We start from the raw sequence: 21605 nt of genomic DNA, 5'->3' as shown, positions 1-21605 counted from the left end.
AATTTTGATGAATAAATGGCACTCACAGTGACTCAAGTTAGAAAACTGGAGTGACCCTGTTTATGGCTTCTTTAAGCACATCATCAAGTCCTATCCATTCTACCTTCCTTGCAACTGTCCTGTCTCTCCTCTCTATTCCCTGAAGGGTAAGCGGGTACGGCAAATGCTCCCGGCCTACATTTACAGTCCCACTCACTTTGTTCAAGGTCTTAGCATCTTCCTCTTCTTTGCTGCCTTCCACGTTTCTTACCCAGATCAGCTTCCCAAAATGCATATTGCATAAAGTCACCACATTACTTACAACGCAAAGTCCTAAGTTTAGCATTTAAGTCCCTTCATGTTTTACCCTCTACTTGTTTTTTCACCAAAATTGAATCATTGGTCCATTTATACTTCCTTAAATCTACTGACTCCAAAACAGCATGGAGAGATGAGATTTCCTAGGGCTCAGGATGTAGACAGTGAATAATAGAGTTATGTTTTCCAAGAATAAGAAAGTTAGATCACGTATACTTGATACATCAAAGAAGAAACAATGGATGACTTGCTGTTTGAAATGAGCGGCAATACGAGGGATGGAGAATACCGAACTTCGGCAGCTCTCTTAATCATGTCTGTTCTCCTGTGTCCCAAGTTCCAACTAATGAAAGAACAATCAAAGCAAACAGCTGTGGAATGAAAATAACTTTATTGAGAATGAACTGAATGTAATCTGTGTAAGAGGCACGACTGAACGAACGCCAGGGGAGGCCTGGAACAAGACTGATGTTTTGATAAAGAACCAATAGAGACAGAAAAAGATGAAAATGAGTTGACACTGAAAGATAAAAAACAGCCTCCCACAGAATCTTGGAGAAATTTCTACTAACTGTAAGGTAAATGGAAGTGTATTGAGAAAACAAAATGATAGTCTGCCTGTGCATTCCCCCATGAAACAGAGCGGCCCCAGCAACCCCAGAGAAGGTAGCCACACATGGAGATTACTTCTTCTTGCTCAGAGACACAGAATCTGCTTGAGCAGAACTTAATACATGGGGGGCTGCCTTCTGAAATGGAGAGAGAACTGTTCCTTACCTCACCCCACCGCCAAGTTTCTAATCTATTTGGAGACAATTAACCTTCCTAAGACAAAATGAAGTATGTGTGTGTGTGTGTGTGTGTGTGCGTGCGCAGTAAATGCATCCTAATGAGGCCAGTTCTCCACCAGTAGAGTGATAAAGTAGAGTGATAAGTAGAGTGATAAAGGTGTGAGTGGAAAACTAAAGAGTCCAAGCTAAGAATTATGGTCTTTTAATAATAATAAGAAGAAGAAGAGTAAGGAAAGAAAACATTTTTACAGTACTTTATACGCTAGACACAAATCCAAGTGCTTTTAATATATTAGTTATTTAGAACAACCCTGTATTACTCAGAATAGCATAAGCTATGTTGTGGTAAAACAAAAATAAATAAATATCTCCAAAATCTCCAAAGTTCACAACACAAGTTTATTTCTTGCTCATGTGGTTTGATTTAGGTCACCAGAGACTCTTCTCCACTTGGTAACTCAAGGATCCAAGCTCCCTCCATCTTGTGATACCACCCAAAGGCACTGTGGCAGAGAAGGAGAGGGATGTAGATGGCAAGCCAGCTCTTAACTGCCTTAGCCTTGCAATGACACAGGACATTTCCACTCCAGTCCTTTGGCCAGAAGTAGTCCCGTAGCCCCAATCACAGCAAGGGAGGCTGGGAAATGTTGAGGAGTTCATGGATAGCCCAGTGAGCACTGTCTCTTTCACAACCCTGTGAGGAAGGTAACAGCATACCCACGATTTTTACAGATGATGAGAAACTGGCACAAAGAAAAACTAATTTACTCAAATTCACACTGTTAGTAAGTGGTAGACCTGATATTTTAACCAGATAGTCTGGTTCCAGAATCCATGCTTCTAAAATGATTTCATTAATGATTTGTATCAGAGAAACAAACTGAGAGGAGATAGAAAATCTTCTCTTAAAACCCCAGGGCCAGATTGCATAAGCACCAGCTGGACACTTGGAATGAAGCATAAAATGTACAATCACTTCTCTGTAGATGCGAGAAGGGACTCAACCAGAAGGCTAGTGGTCAGCAAGGACAATCAAGGGAAACCCCTGCATCCTGCTCATCGGCAAACATCTAGTCTAGATCCAGCTCTCTTACTGAGGATAAGCAGCAGGAAAAAAATCAACTTGGGACATGCGAGAAGAGTATTGAAAATCCAAGATAGGGAAAATCGGAGATTGACAATACGAGAGTCTATTCTTTAGTGCAGAGGTGGCCAAACTTTTTTGTAAAGGTCCAGATGGTAAATATTTTAGTCTTTACAGACCATACTGCTTCTGTCACAACTACGCAACTCTGCAGAAAGGCACAAAAGCAGCCATAGGCAATACATAAATGAAAGGATGTGGCTGTGCCCCGATAAAATTCTATTTGCAAAAACAGACGGCAGACCAGATTTGACCCATGGGCTATAGTTTGTCTGCTCTAAAGAACAGGAAATTAAGAAATATAAATAATCAATAAACATTTGAAAACTATTCAATTTAGTAGGAATCCAAGAATTACAAATCTAAACAGTGATATAATTATCAACAAACAACTGACAAATAGTTTTTAAGAATATATAGTTAGAAGAGGTTCGATGGGATAAATTTATATATTTCTGTTAAGAGTGTAAATAGGTATAATTTAACTTGATATTAATTTGTTGCATAAAATTATATATATAAAAAATATATATGCATATATGTAAAATGAAATAAGTGAGACAGAGAAAGACAAATACTGTATAATATCATTTATGTGTGGAATTTTAAAAGCTGAACTCAAAAAAAGAGGGTAGAATGGTGGTTGCCAGGGGCTACGGGTGGGGGAAATGGAAGATGTTGGTCAAAGAGTATAAACTTCCAGTGATAAGATAAATAAGCCCTGGGGATCTGATACACAGTGTAGTGATTATAGTTAACAATATTGCGTTATATACTTGAAAGTTGCTAAGAGAGTAGAACTTAAATATTTCACCCCACACAAAAAAACAATTATGTGAGGTAAGGGAGGTGTTAACTAACGTTATTGTAGTAATCATTTTGCAATGTCTATGTGTATCAAATCATCATGTTGCACACCTTTAAAGGAAATAGTGTTCTATGTCAACTATATTTCAAACTGGAAAAAATATATACGTGCATGTATATGTACCAATTTTATAAATATGTATTTAAAGCTGCATAGGATAAAGAAAGAACACAAACCATAAAATGTTAATAAGTGACTTCAGATGTAGGAATATAGGAGGTGCGTCTTTCTTTTTCTGTACTATTAGAATTTTTCTACATAAACGCTTCATAATCAGAAAAAATATATAAAATATAAAAGGAAACTCATGGGCTTTTGAGTCAGACCTGATTTGAAGTCTCTGCTACACACCAACTGGTGATCTTGGGCAAGTTACTTTATACCTCTGACCCTCAATTTTCTCATTGAAAACAATGGATATAATCACATCTACTTCACATGATTTTTTCAAGGATTTAAATGAGTTCATGTATATATAAAGCATTTCTCGCATACATTAGGCTCTCAATAAATATTTGTTAAACTTTGGGAAAGGGATACAAATTTGGGATTGCATGGAAAAGGCTAAAAAATGGGGAAACTGGGGAACAACTATGAAAGCTTGAAAGGTGAAGAGTGGGACAACCAAGAGGTTTGTTGCATGGGGGGCAGAGAAGAAGAGAGGGAGAAAGAGAAAAGGAGAGAGAGAGAGAGAAGACAACGAGAGAGAGAGAGAGGGAAAGAGAAGGACAGAGGGAAACTGACTATTGTTTCAAAAATGTTTCTGTCAATAGTGGATTATGGATACTTCTCCTGGTCAAGATTCGAGTGACAGTAGAAGAGTTTCAGTCAGGGGGAGAGAGACAGAGCTGGTATGCAGGAAGAAAGCACTATCGTTCCTTTTCTGAACACAGAGCTGAAAGAAAAGCCTTCTCCTAGAGGGAAGCTGGCAAAGAGGCCCTCGGGGATTCGAGGCCAGGACCAGAGTCAGGGCCCAACACAGCGTGAAGCTCAGACAGCAAGTGTTCGTGCTCGATAAACAGGTGCACCTTGAGAGGAAGGCCTAGGACAGCACCCCAGACCCTAGCTCTGCAGGTTGCTCCCTGAGAGTCCCACATGGCCGCAAAGCCCCTTGACAGAGCACAGGGGCTGCAGAGAGAACATTTAGAGAGGCGATGGAGGAGGAAGGGAGATGAGAAGAAAGGAATACCAAAGTGAGGTAGTCAAGGAAGGATTTGGCTCTCATGGTGGGGTCTTTAGAGCAGAAGAATCCTCCACATTCCTGTGCAAGTCACCAGGGAATCTTCTGTAGATGACAGAGTCCCTTGTAAGACACTAGAGAGGTGGCAATAGCCATTGAACAAACAGTTCCTCAAATATGCCTTGCTCTTCTCACCTCCAAGTGCTGCAGGTGTATCTTCACACCAGGAGCACTTTCCAAATGCTCCTTCTCTTTTCTCTTCCTAACATTCCTGCCCCCACCCTACATCCCACAAAACACATGGGTGCATGTACACATGCATGCGCACAGCTGCTTTTTTCATGGACTCCTTATTTATACCCTTATTTCTCAGCATTGGCACCCCTTTCTCTGACCTCTTGGGAGTACTAGCTATAGCTTCTAGAACCCCACGCTGAAACCTGTATGGCACTCACTGATCTGTAGCGGCATTGCCTCTCTGCTTGTCGGCCTCATCCACAATCTATGTGGTGAGCAGTTTAAGGACAGAGACACTCCACAGCGTCTGTCACACTAATGTAGCTGAGCTCTTCTTACGGTCACCTTTCAGTGTGTCTCCTTCACCACCACACCAAACACAGCTCCCCTGGTGCCTTAGGACCCAAACTGATCTCATGAGTCATGGAGTGAAAGCAAAGAAGAGATTCAGGGAGCGGAGAACTGTACAAAAGGGGGAATGATGGGGGATGGCTGTGGCAACAGACAAGACCAAGGCTGCAAAACATTGCATAATTTCAACCTATCTCACCTTCTGCTAGTCCTCCCCCTTGTTTCACAATTCCTGCAATATTTTAAAGTGTTTGCCAAAGACTGGGAAGAGATGAGCATAGGAAATCAGTCTACCAATCTCCAATTTGACTGGCCATTCTTGCGCTCCATACAATCTTGAACTTAAATCTGTGGTCTCTCGCTTCTTGGCAATAAGTCAGCAGCCCAAACTTGGGAGAACTTGATGCCCTTGTTAGTGAGGAAATCAGAACAACTACTATTTACTTTCAGCCAGGTCCTATGATAGGTGTTTTCATACATTATCTCACTTAGTCCTCACAACAAACCATTAAGATGAACATTGTTGTTCCAATTTTGCAGATGAAGAAACTAATGGAGTTTGGGTAACCTGCCCAAGATCACCCAATTAAAAAGTGGCATAGTCAAGATTTGAAACAAGTCTTTCTGTCCTGTCCAAACTGCACTGCCAAGAATTACGGATATAAGGCACTCACTAGAGATCACTCAGCCAAAGTTTAATTAGGAAAGATCCCAATCTCAAATTATATGTTCAACTATGATGGTGAGTGACTTATCTAAAAAACCAGGGATCTGGTTGGACCACTGATAGGTATGCAGGCTTTAAGAGAGGAAGGTTGTTCTGGTAGCAATCACAGACCTCAAAAGCATGTTGGAAGTTGACCTCAATTAACACCACTGGGCACATTCAGTTTAGCTGTAATATCATATAACTGCTACAACATCCTTAAAGCTCTAGGTTCTGTTTTCCAGGGTCATTGATGACAGTTTTGTTTTCAGAACAAACAGCTAGAGTGAGATAAAGACTCCCAGTGGATATTCAGTCTCTATCAGTGTCTATGACCCACATTTTAAGCCCTAGAAATAAACACGGTTCACTTGCCAAAAGGTCTGTCCATCATGTTGGTTCAGACAAAGATAAACCCATTTTGGTATAACCAACACAGTGAAGAAAGTTGCTGAGTAGAGGAAAATTCCACACTATTAAAAAGGCAGCAAGACAAATCCACTTTTCCAGGGGTTTAAGAGTAACTGGATCAACTCTGACATCTGTGCTCAGATTCAGACCTTTGGTGAAAGAAAAGCTTATAGCTTAGTTTTGCAAGACCCAGCATGGAAACTTTGTCAGCCAGTAAGGAGATGGTGCCTAAGAAAACTGGATTAGAGCTCCTGATATAAGGACTTGAATGATTGAGAGGAAAGTGCAATCATAAGCTATTGTACCAGACAAGTCTTTCGCCTGTGCAATGTTTCAATTCCAGAAAAGATGGCAAGCTAGATAACCAAACCATCACTGAACTGTTCCATCCAGCAAGTGAGATGATTCTGGATTGCAACAGCTTTGCTCCTGGTAACTGGAAAGAAAAAAATCCTTTTTAAAGACAGTAGTTTTGAGCTATTTCCCTCTTTTTAGAAAAAAGGAACAGTCAGCTCCTGAAAGGTAAATTTCAAGAAGAAAGACTGCTCCATCTTCCCTTGTTATAGATGTTCCTAACTGCAGCTCACCACCCGTTTTGGTCAGCAACCACCTACCCTTTTTCCATCCCAAAGGTATACATGAGCTGGTCTCAGTGATGATGTCCTTCCCAATGCTCTCACGACCCCCTATCATTTAACTTACTGCACAATATTATAATTGTTTATGTGTCTTTCCATATGAGAATGTAAGCTCTTTATCTTATTCATTTTTGTATGTCAGCGTTAGGCACAATGTCATACACGTGGCACGTTCCCAAGAAAGGTTTCTTGAATGAATTCACAGATGAATGGATGGACAGGTGGATGAATGAGTAAATGGTTGATCCACATATCCTCTGAAGGTCTGCTCTAGGAAGATACGCCTGGATGATCTTTCAGAACATTCCAGCTCCTTCTGTGTCCTTCTGATGAATTACTTAGCATCATTGAGGTTGTTTTCCTATTTATAAAATGAAAGCAATGCTACCCTTTCATTACATTGTGTGAAACTCAAACTAAGTAGCTCATACTGAGTGCTTATTCGTAAACCAGATACTGTTCCTTCTTACTCTCTCTATGTTCAATCTATCTTCTACTGGCAGAAGTCGGCCAGGATTGCACTGAGGCAGCAGCCATGCTATAATAGGCTAAAAGGATAACTTGGCCGCAATAGCTCAGGTGTTTGGGTCTGATGTGTTTAGAGGATTCTTATCTTGGGGCAGGCGGTTTCTATTCAGTTCTTCAATTCAGCATACCTTACGATGGAAACCTCGTAAATCAGAGTATTTAAGAATAGTGTGAGACTTCCACTTCCCACACTATTAAAGAATAAATACCATGAGAAACCTCTCCAGCTCACAATACCTAAAAATATTGAATAAAGGATGTTACAATGCTTACCTGAGCTGTCAGGAAAATGATGGAAATCATCAGAAGTTAAAAATACAAGCAAGCACAAATCTTCAGAAGTAATCGCCCTGAAGCAATGGGTCCCTGTGGGCATTAACTTATCCCTGGTGGCCAAAAGTCTTCATTTTAATGGGTATCAAACAGGGGTCAGGATACAATGCCCAGGACCTAAACCAAGTGAAAACAGAAAAAGATCCCTAAATAGGCCAGGACCCAGAAGTTAACATCTTTAATGCAAGAGTAAGCCAAAAGAAGGAAATCTATCCCACAAAGGAAAATAGTAAAGAAGATCTGATATCTCAACCTTGGCTCTGGGTAGAATATACCTTGAAGATTCCTCTTCACAAGTGGTCCTCATTTAGAGCCAGGATCTAGAATTCACACTACCTATGTGGTCCACAAAAATCTAACTTTAGAACTTAATTTAAAATGATTCAAGATTAGTAATGCCTTCCTGGATAAATATATCCTAAATGAAGGCCTCAAATGGTTCCCTCAGGTCATTATAAACTCACTACAATATAAAAATTATACAACACAAGAGGAACTAAGTCATTTGAGTGAGAAAAAGTAGAAGTAAGAAACAAAAGTAACAAAGTACCAAAAACTTCAAAATATGATCAGGTGGTTTTGAAAAAAGAACCAAATAGAACTTCTGGATGAAAAAAAGTATAACAAATGAAACTAGAAGCTCAGGAGATGGACACAGCATTAGATAAAGTAGAAGAGAGAATTAATGAACTGGAAGAAAGAACTCAAGAGTTACTCAATATGCAGCAGAGGGAAAAGGAAGTTGAAAAAAATAACACAGAAGTTAAAAGACATGAAGAGGAGGGGCCTACCTGGTGGCATAGTCGTGAAGTTCACACGCTCCACTTCAGCACCCTGGGATTTGCAAGTTTAGATCCCAGGCATGGACCTAGCACTGCTTGTCAAGCCACACTATGGCAGCATACCACATAGAATAGAGGAAGATTAGCATAGATGTTAGCTCAGCAACAATCTTCCTCAAGCAAAAAGAGGAGGAGTGGCAACAGATGTTAGCTCAGGGCCAATCTTCCTCACAAAAAAAAAATTTTTTTAAGAATGGAGAGGAGAGTCCATGCCATGCTGTTTCCCATGGTGTGGTGGTGGCTCTGGGGTTTCACTGAGAGACTCTTGATTGGAAGTGCTGGTCTGTCGTTATAATTTGGAGAGAACAAATTAAAAGATACACATGCCACTACACAAGTTGTTCTGAATGTTCCTAAAACAGGAGCAACATGTTTGGAAAATGGACTCAGACTGGCCTTTGAAGACTAGGTTGTCAACATACACAATTGGGCTCTGGATTGATGCTGGGAATTGACAAGAAAATAATAAGAAGAAGGAAACAGCTCATTCTCTGGAACATATGGATTTCAAGGTCAACAAAAATAGATACAAATTAGATCTGGAACTTGAAAATGAAAACATGGATGCTTATTTCAATGCCTATACCTACAGAAAGCAGGCCATATATTATGCCAAAGAATTCTCTGGATTTGCCAAGAGCTGTAGAAATTCTCACTGATACAATACAAAACAGTTCATCAGGAGAAGCAGATATTGAAGATAAGTATGGAGTAATCCTTAGAGAGATGCAGGAAGTCAAAGCCAATTTACAACAAGGAACTTGAGATTTGCATGAGGGATGACAAGATGCCTTTGGCACATCTTCACATCTTTCAAGAACTGTGTAAGCTCTTGGTTGGGCACATCCAGATACAATCTCTGTCATAGTTGCAAACACATCGATTGGCAACTAAGACTGTCATTTCAGAGGAGGAATGAATTTATCTAGCAAGCTGGCCCAGCTTATCTGTCATGGCAAGGTCTGCCATGGCTTTCAGTCACAACACATCCTACACAGATACAGGATTGTGGGAAATCTATATGAGTTTTGAACCAGTCATTGTTGCAGACATGCTACATCTTGTTCAAAAAGAATAGATGTGACTCTGTGTGTCACTGAAAGTAAAATTACACGAGCCACAACTCTTCTAAAAACAAACATGTTGTTGCAACTCTATGGTTCAAGTCCAGTTTGTGAAGATATTGGAAGGCAAATGTGATACTATAATAGAAGAATTCCTATCCCTGAGCTTATAGCAGCAATTGATGCTGTAGATGCTGAGGCAGTTCAAGAAGTGTGCACCAAATATATTCAAGATAAGAGTCCAGGTATTGTAGCTCTTGTTTCCATTGAGCAATATTGTGACTGAATTTGCAGTAACATATGCTGGTTTTGTGATTAAAATGCTCTTAATCAAAATATTTTGAACATATTTATAAAACTAACAGAGAGACACAAGTTTTAAGCTATCAATCCTTAAAAAAATAAAATAAAAATGAACACGTATATTTGGAAAAGAAGACATGGAGACCATAATTAAGACAGCTAGCATATATCTAATCAGAGTAGAAGAAAGAGATAGAGAAAATGTAGAAGAAAGCAATATTCAAAGAGATGTTGACTGAGAATTTTCATGAATTTACAAAAGACAGAAATGTCCAGATTTAAGAACCCCAGTGAATCCCAAGCAGAATAAATTTTTAAAAGTACAAGACTAGATAGATACTTTGTAATGATACTACAGAACACCAAAAAAAAGGAAATAAAGAAGGACAGGAGGGAGGGAGGAAAGAAGGAAAGAAAGAAGGAAGGAAGGAAGGAAGAAAAAGAAAGAAAGAAGGAAGGAAGGGAAAGAATGGAAGGAAGAGAAAGAAAGCAGGGGGAGAGAGAAAGAGAGACAGAGAGAGAGAGAAAGGAAGGAAGGAAGGAAGAAAAGAAAAGAAAAGAAATAAGGAAAAGAAGAGGAGGGAGGGAGGGAGAAAAGGAAGAAAAGAGAATAAAAGAAAATGAAAAAGAAAAAAATGTTAAAAACAGCCAGATAAAAAGACAGATTACTGATAAATGAACAAATTAGACTGACATCTGATTTCCCAATAGCCAAAATGAAGGTCAGAATATCATGGGATTTTTTTAAAACAGAGAGGAGATAACCATAAAACTAGAATGATATTATCATAGAGGTTGTCTTTCAAGAACATGAGTAAAATTAAGATATTTTCAGAAAAGAAAATTTGAGAGACCCTTTCAAAAGGAATTTCTAAGAGATGTGCTCCAGAAAAAAGGATAATGAGTCCCAAGAAGTCTGAGATGCAAAAAGAAAATGATGAGCCAAGAAAACATTAAATAACTGGGTGAATCTAAAACAACATTCTACTTTGACATGTTAGTGACTAGAAGAACTAAATATTGGTTAGTCATAGCAAATACTCATAAGTTGGGATGAGATGATCAAAGTTAAAGCATTTCAAGTTGTCTATATTATCTTAGAAAAGAATAAATGAATGAATTAATTTTAGACTTTGCTAAATTAAAATGCATTCTAGGATTTCTAGGGAATCATTTAAAAATAAAAATAGAGATACAATTTCCAACTATTTGAGAGGCAAATGAAAATGAGAAAAAAAACAAACTCAATATAAAGGAAAGTAATTAAAAAAGAAACATATAAAAAGACAATATAAAAAGACAAACAGAAAACACAACACAAATAGCAAAATAAATCCAAATAGACTAGTAATCACAATAAACGTAAATGCACACACTCTCCAGGTAAAAAGCAAAGACTGCCAGACTGGAAAAAGAAACAAATTCACCTATATGTTATTTACAAGAGACCTAACTAAAAGTTAGAGAGAGAAGAACATTGACAGTAAAAGGATGAAAGAATATTATCACGCAAATATTAAATGCTAAATTGACATCAGACAAAATCAAAGACACAAAACATTATCAAAGACAAAGAATCACTACATAGTTTTTTAAAAATTAAAGTTGTTAACAATGTATAACAATTATAAAATTGAGTAATCTATTATCACAGTGAGAAATTTTAATATATCTCCCTCAGTAACTGAGAGACCAGGTAGACAAAAGAACCAGTAAGAATATGAACTTGAGCAATATAATTGACAAGCTTGATCTAAAGGACATGTATAGAACAATACATCTATATTTTGGTAAATTGACATTATTTTCAAACATACACAGAACACATATGAAAATTGACCATGTGTGAGGCCATAAGACAAGTCTCAACAAATTTCAAGGAATCAGAATTTGTACAAAACAAATTATCTGGCTAAAATGCAACTGTGTTAGAAATCAATAACAAAAATATAATTACCAAATCTTTTTTTTTTAATTTAAAAACATGCTTCTAAATAACTTCAGTCAAAGAAGATATCACAAAGGAAATTTTTAAATACTTAGAATGTAAAGATAATGAAAATGTCTGAGGCAGCTAAAGCAATACTTAGAGGGAAATTTGGAAACTTTTTAAAATTTTTTTCTAAAAAGAAAATCTGAAAAATTAACAAGCTACACATATAACCTAAGAATGTAGTAATAAAACAACAGAAAATATATAAAGTAGAAAGAATGAAGTAGTAAATATAAATGCTAATGAAATAACAGATAAATTAGAGAAAAGCACCAAAGCAAAAGTTGGCTCTTTGAAAAGACCAATAAATTCACAAACCTCTGACTAGATTGAGGAGAGACAAAAAGAAAAGGGATAAACTAAACACGTTTGGCATAATTAAGTGAACATAATTACCAGTGCAGAATAGATTGACATGATAAGTGAATATTAATAACAAGTAAATTTGAAAAGGTAGATAATATGAACAAATTTTAAGAAAAAAATGACAAAAACTAACTCCAGAAGACACAGATAACCTGAATAATCCTACATTTATTAAAGAAATAAAATCAATAATTTTAAATATCTCCACAAAGTAAACATCCATCCTTGGAAATTTTACCTGAGCATTCTACCAACATTCAAAGAACAGATAATTCTCATCTTGCAGAAACTCTTTTAGAAAACAGAAAAAGAACGAAAACTACTCACCTCATTTCGTGAGGCATATTATAACTCAGTACCCAAACCAGACAAAGATAGTATAAGAGAGGAAATACATCTTGGAAATTAAAAATAGGACAGCTGAAATAAAAAATTAAGAAAACATCTGAAAAATAAAATTGAGAAAAATCTTTCAAAAGACAAAAACGTATAAAATATGAGAGAGAAGATAAAGACAGATTAAAGAACCAAAGAGAACGAAAAAGATAAGAACTATTAGAAAATCAAAAGAGTAGGTCCAATATCCTACAAATAGAAGTTCCAAAAGAGCAAACAGAAAAAAAGGAGGGAAAGAAAGAAAACAAGAAAATTTCCTAGAACTACAAGAAGTAGTTTCCAGATTGAAAAAGCCCACTGGGTATCCGTTATGATAAACGAAGACTGTACCACATCACGTTATTGCCAACTATCAAAACACCAAGTTATACTTATCCCCAAGTTATATGCTGTATCCCCAGTGACTAGCACAAGTACCTGTGCTGTTAATGTAATGTGCCAATTACATGTAGGGGATTAGGACTTCTAATGACATGGGACTTCTCAACAGAGATCTAGCTGTTATTGATCCTTCCCTTGTAATAGATGGTTTAAAGAAACAAATAAGATGTGGTTATTTTTATCACGGATGGAGACAGCTATGTTCTATCAACTTCTTTACCATGTCTGTAAATATGACCCTCTGCTTCTCCCAAGCTATTCTAGTACATATTGTGTGTTTATTCCCATTCTGTGAACAATGAAAAATAGAGAAAAAGAAGAAGGGCAGAGATTCACCAATCCATTCAATTAAAACCTATTAACTGTTCTGGTTCCAGGACAAGATGGAATAAACACACTTCTCTCTATTACTCACACTAAGTAGAGTTAAATTCCTGCACATTATATATAAAAGAAATATAAGAAGACTTGAACATTAGAAAGAAGGCAGAATGTCTAGGGACCTCGTGACCCAAAGGATGACACAGTGGTAAATTCCCTGGGTTTTCTTTTTCTTCATATATCCCAGACTGGATGCTGTTGAAGCTGACAACCAGGAAGTACCAATGGGCACAGACCAAAAAAAAAAAATCCTCCCAAAGTCTGTTCTCTTTACAAAGACCCAGGAAATGGACAGCCTAGCAAGACAGAAAACTTGTAGACAATAACTTCCATACTCCAGGCAAATAACTATTTTCTAAAGCCCTGTTTTGTTCATCCTTGATGCCAAAAACTTGGCAAAATAAGTGCTTAATAGGTTTTTTATTTTGAAAAATTATAAATTCACAGGAAGTTGCAAAAATAGTACAGAGAAGTTGGAAAAAAATGTGGCCCCACCCTCATCACCATGGCCAAGTGGAAAGCTTAGGCTTCTATCCTCACCCAACTATAATGAGGCACCCCATCCCCTGCTGGGGTGGTGTCAGAGAAGAACAAGTGGGAAGCTTAGACTTTCCCCTCTCAGAAATAAGAAGCATGCACCCCTCAGTGTTACCGGAGACCACACAGCGAGCCTAGACTTCTACCCCACCTGGTGGTAATGGGGTACATTCCTCTCCTTTCCACTAGGATAACGTTGAGGATGCCTAGTAAAGATTCCGGACTTTCACTTCCACCCAGTGATAATGAGTCCCTTTCCACAATGTCAGTGAGGCCACATGGGGGCAGTATGGAGGTGCCCCTTCCCCTCCCAGCCAACTCGTGCCAGTGGAGGCCTAGTGAGGAGCCTGGTCTCCTACCCCCACCCAGCAATAATGAGATACCATGCCTCTCAGTGTCCACAGAGGCTGAGATAAGGGAAACTGGGTCTTCTCCTCACCTGACAGCACTGAGACAATGCCCACTTTCCCCCACCAGCACAGTATTTCCAGCAGGAAAATCTCAACTTGAATGAGAAAATACAATCAACAAATGCCAAAACAGAAATGACATAAATGTTGACATAATCTGACAGGGATTTTAAAGCAGCTATCACAAAAATGCTTCAGCAAACAATTACAAACATACTTGAAACAAATGAAAAAATAGAAAGTGTCAGTAAAGAAACAAAAGATATAAAAAATAGTCAAGTGGAAATTTTAGAACTGAAAAATAATAATTTAAATTAAAAAACTCATTAGATGTGCTCAAGAAGAGAATAGAGAGGACAGAAGAAAGAATCAGTGAGTTTGAAGATAGAACAATAGAAATTACCCTATCTGAACAGCAGAAAGAAAATAGACAGAAAACATAAAATAAAATGACATACTTAACCCCTAACATATCGATAATTGCATTAAATGTAAATGGTCTTAATGCACCAATGAAAAGACAGAGGTTGGCAGAGGGGATTAAAAAAACATGACCTAACTCTATGCTCAAAGGCATTTTGCTGAGTGAAAAGAGCCAATCTCAAAAGGTCATATAACATATAATTCTGTTTAGATAACATCCTCAAAATGACAAAATTATAAAGATGAAAAGCAGATTCCAGGAGTTAGGGATGATGGCAGAGAGAGCTGGGGATGACTATAAAGGGAGACGGTTGTGGTGATGGAATAGTTCCATATCTTGACTTTGGTGGTGGTTCCAGGAATCTGTACATGATAAAATGGCACAGAACTATATGCATACATTATACCAATGTCAGTTTCCTAGTTTTGACATTGTCCCATGGTTACATAAGATATGATCATTGGGGAAATTGAGTGATGGGTTCATGGAACCTCTCTGCACTATTTTTGCAACTTCCTGTGAATTTATAATTTTTCAAAATAAAAAACCAATTAAGCACTTATTTTGCCAAGTTTTTGGCATCAAGGATGAACAAAACAGGGCTTTAGAAAATCCTGCCATTTTAGCTAATTATAAACATTAACTTTATAATCTTTTTGGGAGAGTAAGACCCAAATATATTTAAGATATAGATAGCAATAAAAAAGGGTTGTGGTTACATGAGTGGTGCTAGGGTTACAAAGTCTAACAGTGTCAAGACCCAAGTACGAGTCTTTAGAATTACAATTTAAAATGCTAACCGATGAGAAAACAGCCTTGCTTCAGTGTCAAATTTACCCAATCAAGGTAGAAAGTAGAGTAACCCCAGTATTAGAACAAAAGGCCTTGCCCCAGAACAGCCCTCAGTTTTCTGCGTGGAAAATCATCTAAGATGGATCTCACCACATACAACATTCATATACTAAGTAGCATGCCTTTTCCATAATTGATCACCACTTACCCACTCAGGCCACTTACCAACCTGAGTAATAGGGTGTAACCATGGGCGCAGGTTCTGATCACTAGGCCAGCTGGCCACGCTCTGGGAAGACCTCGGGGGGCACGCACATTATGCAGACCTTCCCCCACAGAGAGCAATCCGCCACTTCAGAATGACCCTTCCCCTCCTATTTAGTGAGACTGAAGTTACCAAGATCTCTTGTTTGCCTTAGCACTGAGCCATTAGAGATTTTTGTTCTATGTTCACCCAGTGTTTTTACAAATTAAAAGCAATTTATTATGTAATATTCTGTGCCTACAATGGAATAAGTGCAACATATATAAACCACTGGCCAACTGAAGAATCTGAACGTTAGCAATACGATTGAAAGTAGCTGTGTCCTCTTCCCCAACTCCTATCCTCCTGCCTTCCCCCTCAAACATAACCGCTTTCCTGAATTTTGTGTTTATCATACTCCTGCTTTTTAACAATAGTTGACTACAGTGTAGGTATCCCCAAACAATATTTGCTCAGCTTTGCTTGTGTTTTTGCTAATTTGAATAGTGCTTCTATTAACAGTCTTATACATGTCTCCTAGAACACATATGCAAGAGTTTCTCTAGGCTACACACCTAGGAGTGGAATTCCCGGACCATAGAAATGTAATCTTTACCTGTGCTAGACAGCGCCAAGTTGTTTTCCAAAGAAACTGTATCATTTTAAGCCCAACATTAGCACATAAGATTCTGTTTTTCCACATCTTCACCAACATTTGGTATTGTCAGACTTCATAATTTTGTCCATGTAGACAAAACCTTGTAAAATAATATCTCATTATGATTGTAATTTGCATTTCCCTGATTACCAACAAAGTTGAGAATCTTTTAATTATACTGAATAGTCATTTATATTTCCTTTGTGAATTACCTTATTTTTTTTGACATTTTCTGATGGGTTGTAGATATTCTTACATATATTCTGGGTCCTAGTCCTTTGTCAGATTTGGTGTCAAGATTTTCTCCAAGTCAAATGCCATATGATCTCACTCATAAGTAGAAGATAAAAACAACAACAAACAATCACATAGAGACGGAGACTGGATTGTTGGTTACCAGAGGGGAAGGGGAGAGGGAGGAGGGCGAAAGGGGCGATTAGGCACACGTGTGTGGTGATGGATTGTAATTAGTCTTTGGGTGGTGAACATGATGTAATCTACAGGAATCGAAACATAATGATGTACCCCTGAAATTTATATAATGTTATAGACCAATGTCACTGCAATAAATAAAATTAATAAATAATAAATAATTTTTAAAAATATTTTCTCCAAGTTGGTGGCTTATCTTTTTGCTCTCTTTATGATATTTTCGGTAAGTGGAAGTTATTCATTTTAATGAAGTGAAATGTATTCATCTTTTCCTTTTTGGCTTGTGCTTTTTGTGTCTTTCAATTTCATAGAGAGGGAGGAATTCATTGTGAAAGGGCAAATTTTAAATCTTTTAGGCAAAAATACAGTAGAATATCTTTATGACCTTTCAGTAGGGAATTAAGCTCCAAAAAGTGCTAAACATAAACCATTGCTATGTTAACAAACCTTTTTAAGGATTGTTAAGGTATGTCAGGAGGACCCGCTGAGCCCTAGTCACTGTTTGCATTGTTTTCCCTGGAGAAAATACAACGGTCTGCATTGCTGTTGAAGGAGTGGTCTCAGAACAGAGGGCTGTCAGCATGGCCAGGGCAACTGCTTCTGTCCTAATTCCCATCCTTCTCGCCCTCATGAGCACCTTCCCAGAAGAGAGGCACAGGGAGCCTCAGCAGTTTCTTCACCTTTAATTTTTCTTTGTTACTAGCGCTGATGGGGGTCTGTTTCCGCTAATCTTAACTGTGGCAAAATGCTCCAGGATGTCTATTCTTCTGGTTACATATGGAATTTCCTGGACTTCAGTTGATTGCTTGGGATGGGGGCTGATTAGATGCAGCTATTTCCAGGCATCCTTGCCTTTTCTTTCCTGAAAAACTATTGTGTTAGCAACATTTTTTTAGGTGGGGCTACCTTATTCACATACGTTTTCTTTTCTTTTTCACCATACAATTTCAAACTAAGTTTTCTTCCAGAAAAAAACACACTAGCATTGAGTGCTACTTTCAACAGTCCTATTCTTTCGAATACTATTTGTATAGTCTTTGTAACATTGTACTTTTACCGTTTTTATCATTTTAAGGCCCATTTTTTTCCCTGTGCAATCTCACGAGGTTTCCCTCAGCCACTTGCACCCCCTTTTCCATATATGTACTTATGGATCATTATCCCCTTCTCCGTCAACATCTTCTCAGCATAGCTGAATGCTCCAGGGAGACGGGTTGGTGTGAGGCTCCGCCATGATGAATGGGCTTCTTTTCACTCTTCAGTAATGGGCTGGCTTCCACTAAGGGCAGCTAATTTCTTTGTAGCTACTTGGAGTAAGTAGATTAGGTTACCAATATTGCTGCTTATCTCATTCTAGAATCAATGATCCAATTCACACAATCACCACCTATAAATCTGGGGAAACTATTACACAGAAGCCCTAGTCATTGATTAGTTGGTATTTCCTGAAATTAATCATTTACAAGTCAATTCCTTGGTTCCCAGCCTATGAGGCAATTAGGACCTGGTGAGTTGCTCATTTGTTGACTGTTTGAAGATGGCTGTTTATTCCTGGTGTATGTCTGGGTCTTACCCCTCAGTTTCTCAGTGTTCTGGCCACCAGCTCTTTCTATTTCTTTGGCTTATGCTTCTTTCTGTAACCTTCTCAGGTAGATGCCCAGTTTGTGACACAGCTGATCCTGAGTTTCCATCTGTCTTGATTCTGATGGCACTGAAATGTCAGGGTCATTTTGATCTTTGAAGCAAATCATAGCCAGATCTGCCTCCTTCTGCCTTGCCTTCCCAGGTCCAGCTGACCATGTCAGGGAAAAAAGCCAAAGGGGACGTGTGGGTAGAGGACACAGAATGCCCTGCCTCTCCTCCCGAGTCTCGTAGGGTAATGGGGCATGCCAACAGAGAATGCCTGCCTGCCAGCATTAGGATCTGCTTGAGGCTGGAAGCCTTGTTTTTCTAGTCAAATAAGCATATGGTATTTATGATTTTGCATGTGCCAGGCACTAAATTGCGGACTGTGCCTTAAAATCTCGGTAGAACGGGAAGTGAGATAATAATTGCTGCCGTACGCTGAGCACTTTCTGTGAACAAGGTGGCTTGTGCTAAGAGTTCTACCTACAGCATCGTATTTAATTCTGTAACCATCATGCATCCTACGTGTTATCCCCTTGAGAACACAAGGCTGAGAGAGGTCGGGTACATTTTCTAGGTCATTCAACTAATAAGAGAAGAAAGTAAAGTCAGACATAGACCTAGCTAATTCAATAGGGTACTTTTAACCACTACACCATCCTGCCTCCCTCTTTAAAAAAGTAAATGGTGGGCCAGAATCACATGGTAATAATTCAAAGGAGGTCACAGAAAGGCGAGTTTCTAGTAGGCTGGGGTAGTCATGGGCTACAGAGCAGAAGGAAGGGGACCATAGAGAGCATCTAACCCCATGTTTCTCAAAGCTGTTTTTTTTAAATTGTGGTAAAAAAACATATAACATAAAAAAAAAAGATAGAATGCTTCATGAGTTTGCAAGTCACACTTGCACAGGGGCCACGGTAACCTGCTCTGTATCCCTCCAATTTTAGTCTATGTGCTGCTGAAGGGAGCACTCTCAAACTTTTTATCTTACAACCCACAACATCAGATGTATTTTACATCATGACCCAGTAAATACATACTAAATATAATATTTGTATAATAAATATATATAACTGAGAAAAAAATTTTACTTCACAATACTTGTCCTATGCAGTGCGCTCCATTTTTCTACTATGTTTATATAAAATAAAAATAATTCTGGGGCCAGCCCAGTGGCTGAGTGGTTAAAGTTCTGTGTGTTCCGCTTTGGCGGCCCAGGATTCGCAGGTTTGGATCCCGGGTAAGGACTTGCTCTGCTTGTTAGCTGTGCATCCCATATACAAAGTAGAGGAAGACTGGCACAGATGTTAGCTCAGGGCTAACTTCCTCACAAAAATAAATAAATAAATAATAATAATAATTCTGGTCATAGTCCATTTCTGCTACGTTTTGTATCACTCTTTTAAAATAATTCTGGTCATGGTCTGGTCACTATGATCTATAAATACTCATCTAGAAACCTCAACAGATAGGGAAATTGAGGCCCAGAGATGCATTGAGTGCCTAGCTCATTGAGTGTCTTGTAAATAGTAATCCTAAATGTCTTTGTTTTATCTTCTTATGTGACCCAGCAAACCCATAAGGCACCTCAGTGGCAAAGCTGGGATGGAACTCAACTTTCCTGATTCCCAGCCCAGGGTTCTTCAGTCAAGGAAAGTTTGTTACAGAGGAGGGACTCGCCCATGCAGAGTTTCTTCAGAGGCGTGGGGAGAAGTTGGAGGAAACAGTGAAGTTGTGGAAGACTCACGCTGCCCCCACAATGGGCCTTGCCCAAGGTCACAGGGCTCTAGAACAAGGCTGCCAAATTCCGAAGCCCAGCCTGTTTTCTGATTGTCTATCTGGGCTGCACAGTAAAATCACCTGGGGGCTCTTCAACAATACTAATGCCCAGGCTACACTCAGAGTAATTTAATCCAATTATTTAGGGATGGGGGCATGTTCTAAAACGTCCCCAGGTGATTTTAATACAGAGCTACTGCTCTAATGCATTGTAGAAGAGAGCCCTTAAAACCAGTCCTGCTTATTGTTCCAACTCCAGCCAAAATGCCCCCGTCCTAGCGCCATGGGGTCCTGACTTAAATTCAAAGTCAAAAGTAACTGCCTTCCCATTATTGCATTCATCCAGCACCTGTAGATTCTTTTATCCTGTGTCTGTCTCTTCTGCTAGGCGATACACTTATTGAGGGCAGAGCTTATACCTTACTCATCTTTGTATCCAAGCCTGAAATAAATATTTACAGAATGCCCTTTGCTCAGATGGCTCTTTCTCTACACCAGCCAGACCTATGAAATCTACTATGATTCAGCTATAACTCTTAATGAGGGTGATGAAAATTCTCCCCAGAATCAGTTCTACCAAGGACAAGAGGGACACACACTCTAGGAGCTGCCAGATCCTGACCAGTAAAAACAAGGCATTAAAATGCAGTGAGACTGCAGCATCCCTTCTCACATGGCTGGGCTTTCTCTCCCAATTTTTCCCCTCCAGTCGTCTCCTCCAGGTTTTCAGATATCTGACAAGGCAGTGTGGCCCAGTGTGCAGAACTCCAGACAGGAAATTGGAAGACGAACTTCCTGTCCTGGTCATCTCTATCAGTGTATCATGCCATAGGGCCTCGCTATTCTGTTTTGTTCACTAGAAATGACAACATTCCTAACTCAATTGTCACCCTCTCTTCCCTTCCCCCTTGGGGATTATATAAGAACCCTTGTATATGAAAACAAGCTTCGTTCAGGTCCTTGAGCTTTTCTGAGGATAGCTTTGTATAAATATAAGATACCTTTTGTTATTGTTTATAGTTCGTGGGATTGGCGGAAAGAAGCTGAGAGCCAGCAATGCTCGTTTTTATGGGCAGAAAATAGCTCCTGGAAAAACAACCTGATGTGTAGAGCACAATGTTCTTATCAAGCAGACAGAATTATCTTTCCCAGGCAGCCATGAACACAAAACACCTGGTGCACACGTTTCCTGCCCCTTCACATATTTTGAAAGAAAGAGACCTTTACCCTGACCTGTCAAGCAATGATCTTCATGAACTTCTGTCCACAGACTTTGCGACAGTTATCTTGGCTTGCTGCTGTGGATTTAAGTAATAAACAGAGCTGATCGTCACTCATAGGGCATCTTCTTCTCCAGATATCACTCAGACCTTATCAGATCCACACATGCATTTCTTCTTCCTTAAAATGCAGCCACTGGATGAGCTGAGTCAAGGGCTTCCTGAAGCATCGGCCCAACATTGTGTTGGGTGCTGTTGAGAAGATGGGGACCT

The 21605-nt window shown here is 38.8% G+C and overlaps 1 non-coding gene and 2 pseudogenes across 1 annotated transcript; 2 read left to right on the top strand and 1 right to left on the bottom strand.

Moving 5' to 3' along the window:
• The first annotated feature begins 8519 nt into the window (after window positions 1-8519).
• LOC100147171 (mitochondrial-processing peptidase subunit beta pseudogene) lies at window positions 8520-9091 on the top strand (annotated as a pseudogene).
• Window positions 9092-9095: 4 nt separating this feature from the next.
• LOC138915039 (mitochondrial-processing peptidase subunit beta pseudogene) lies at window positions 9096-9676 on the top strand (annotated as a pseudogene).
• Window positions 9677-19197: 9521 nt separating this feature from the next.
• On the bottom strand, window positions 19198-19304 carry LOC111773039 (U6 spliceosomal RNA). Its single transcript, XR_002807245.1, has one exon. It is a non-coding gene; the product is annotated as a U6 spliceosomal RNA (small nuclear RNA).
• Between the last annotated feature and the right edge of the window lie 2301 nt (window positions 19305-21605).

The sequence above is a fragment of the Equus caballus genome, chromosome 3, assembly GCF_041296265.1.
Source record: "Equus caballus isolate H_3958 breed thoroughbred chromosome 3, TB-T2T, whole genome shotgun sequence".
Classification (NCBI taxonomy): Eukaryota; Metazoa; Chordata; class Mammalia; order Perissodactyla; family Equidae; genus Equus; species Equus caballus.
Note: the sequence above shows the minus strand (reverse complement) of the source record. Positions and strands in the feature narration are given on the sequence as shown.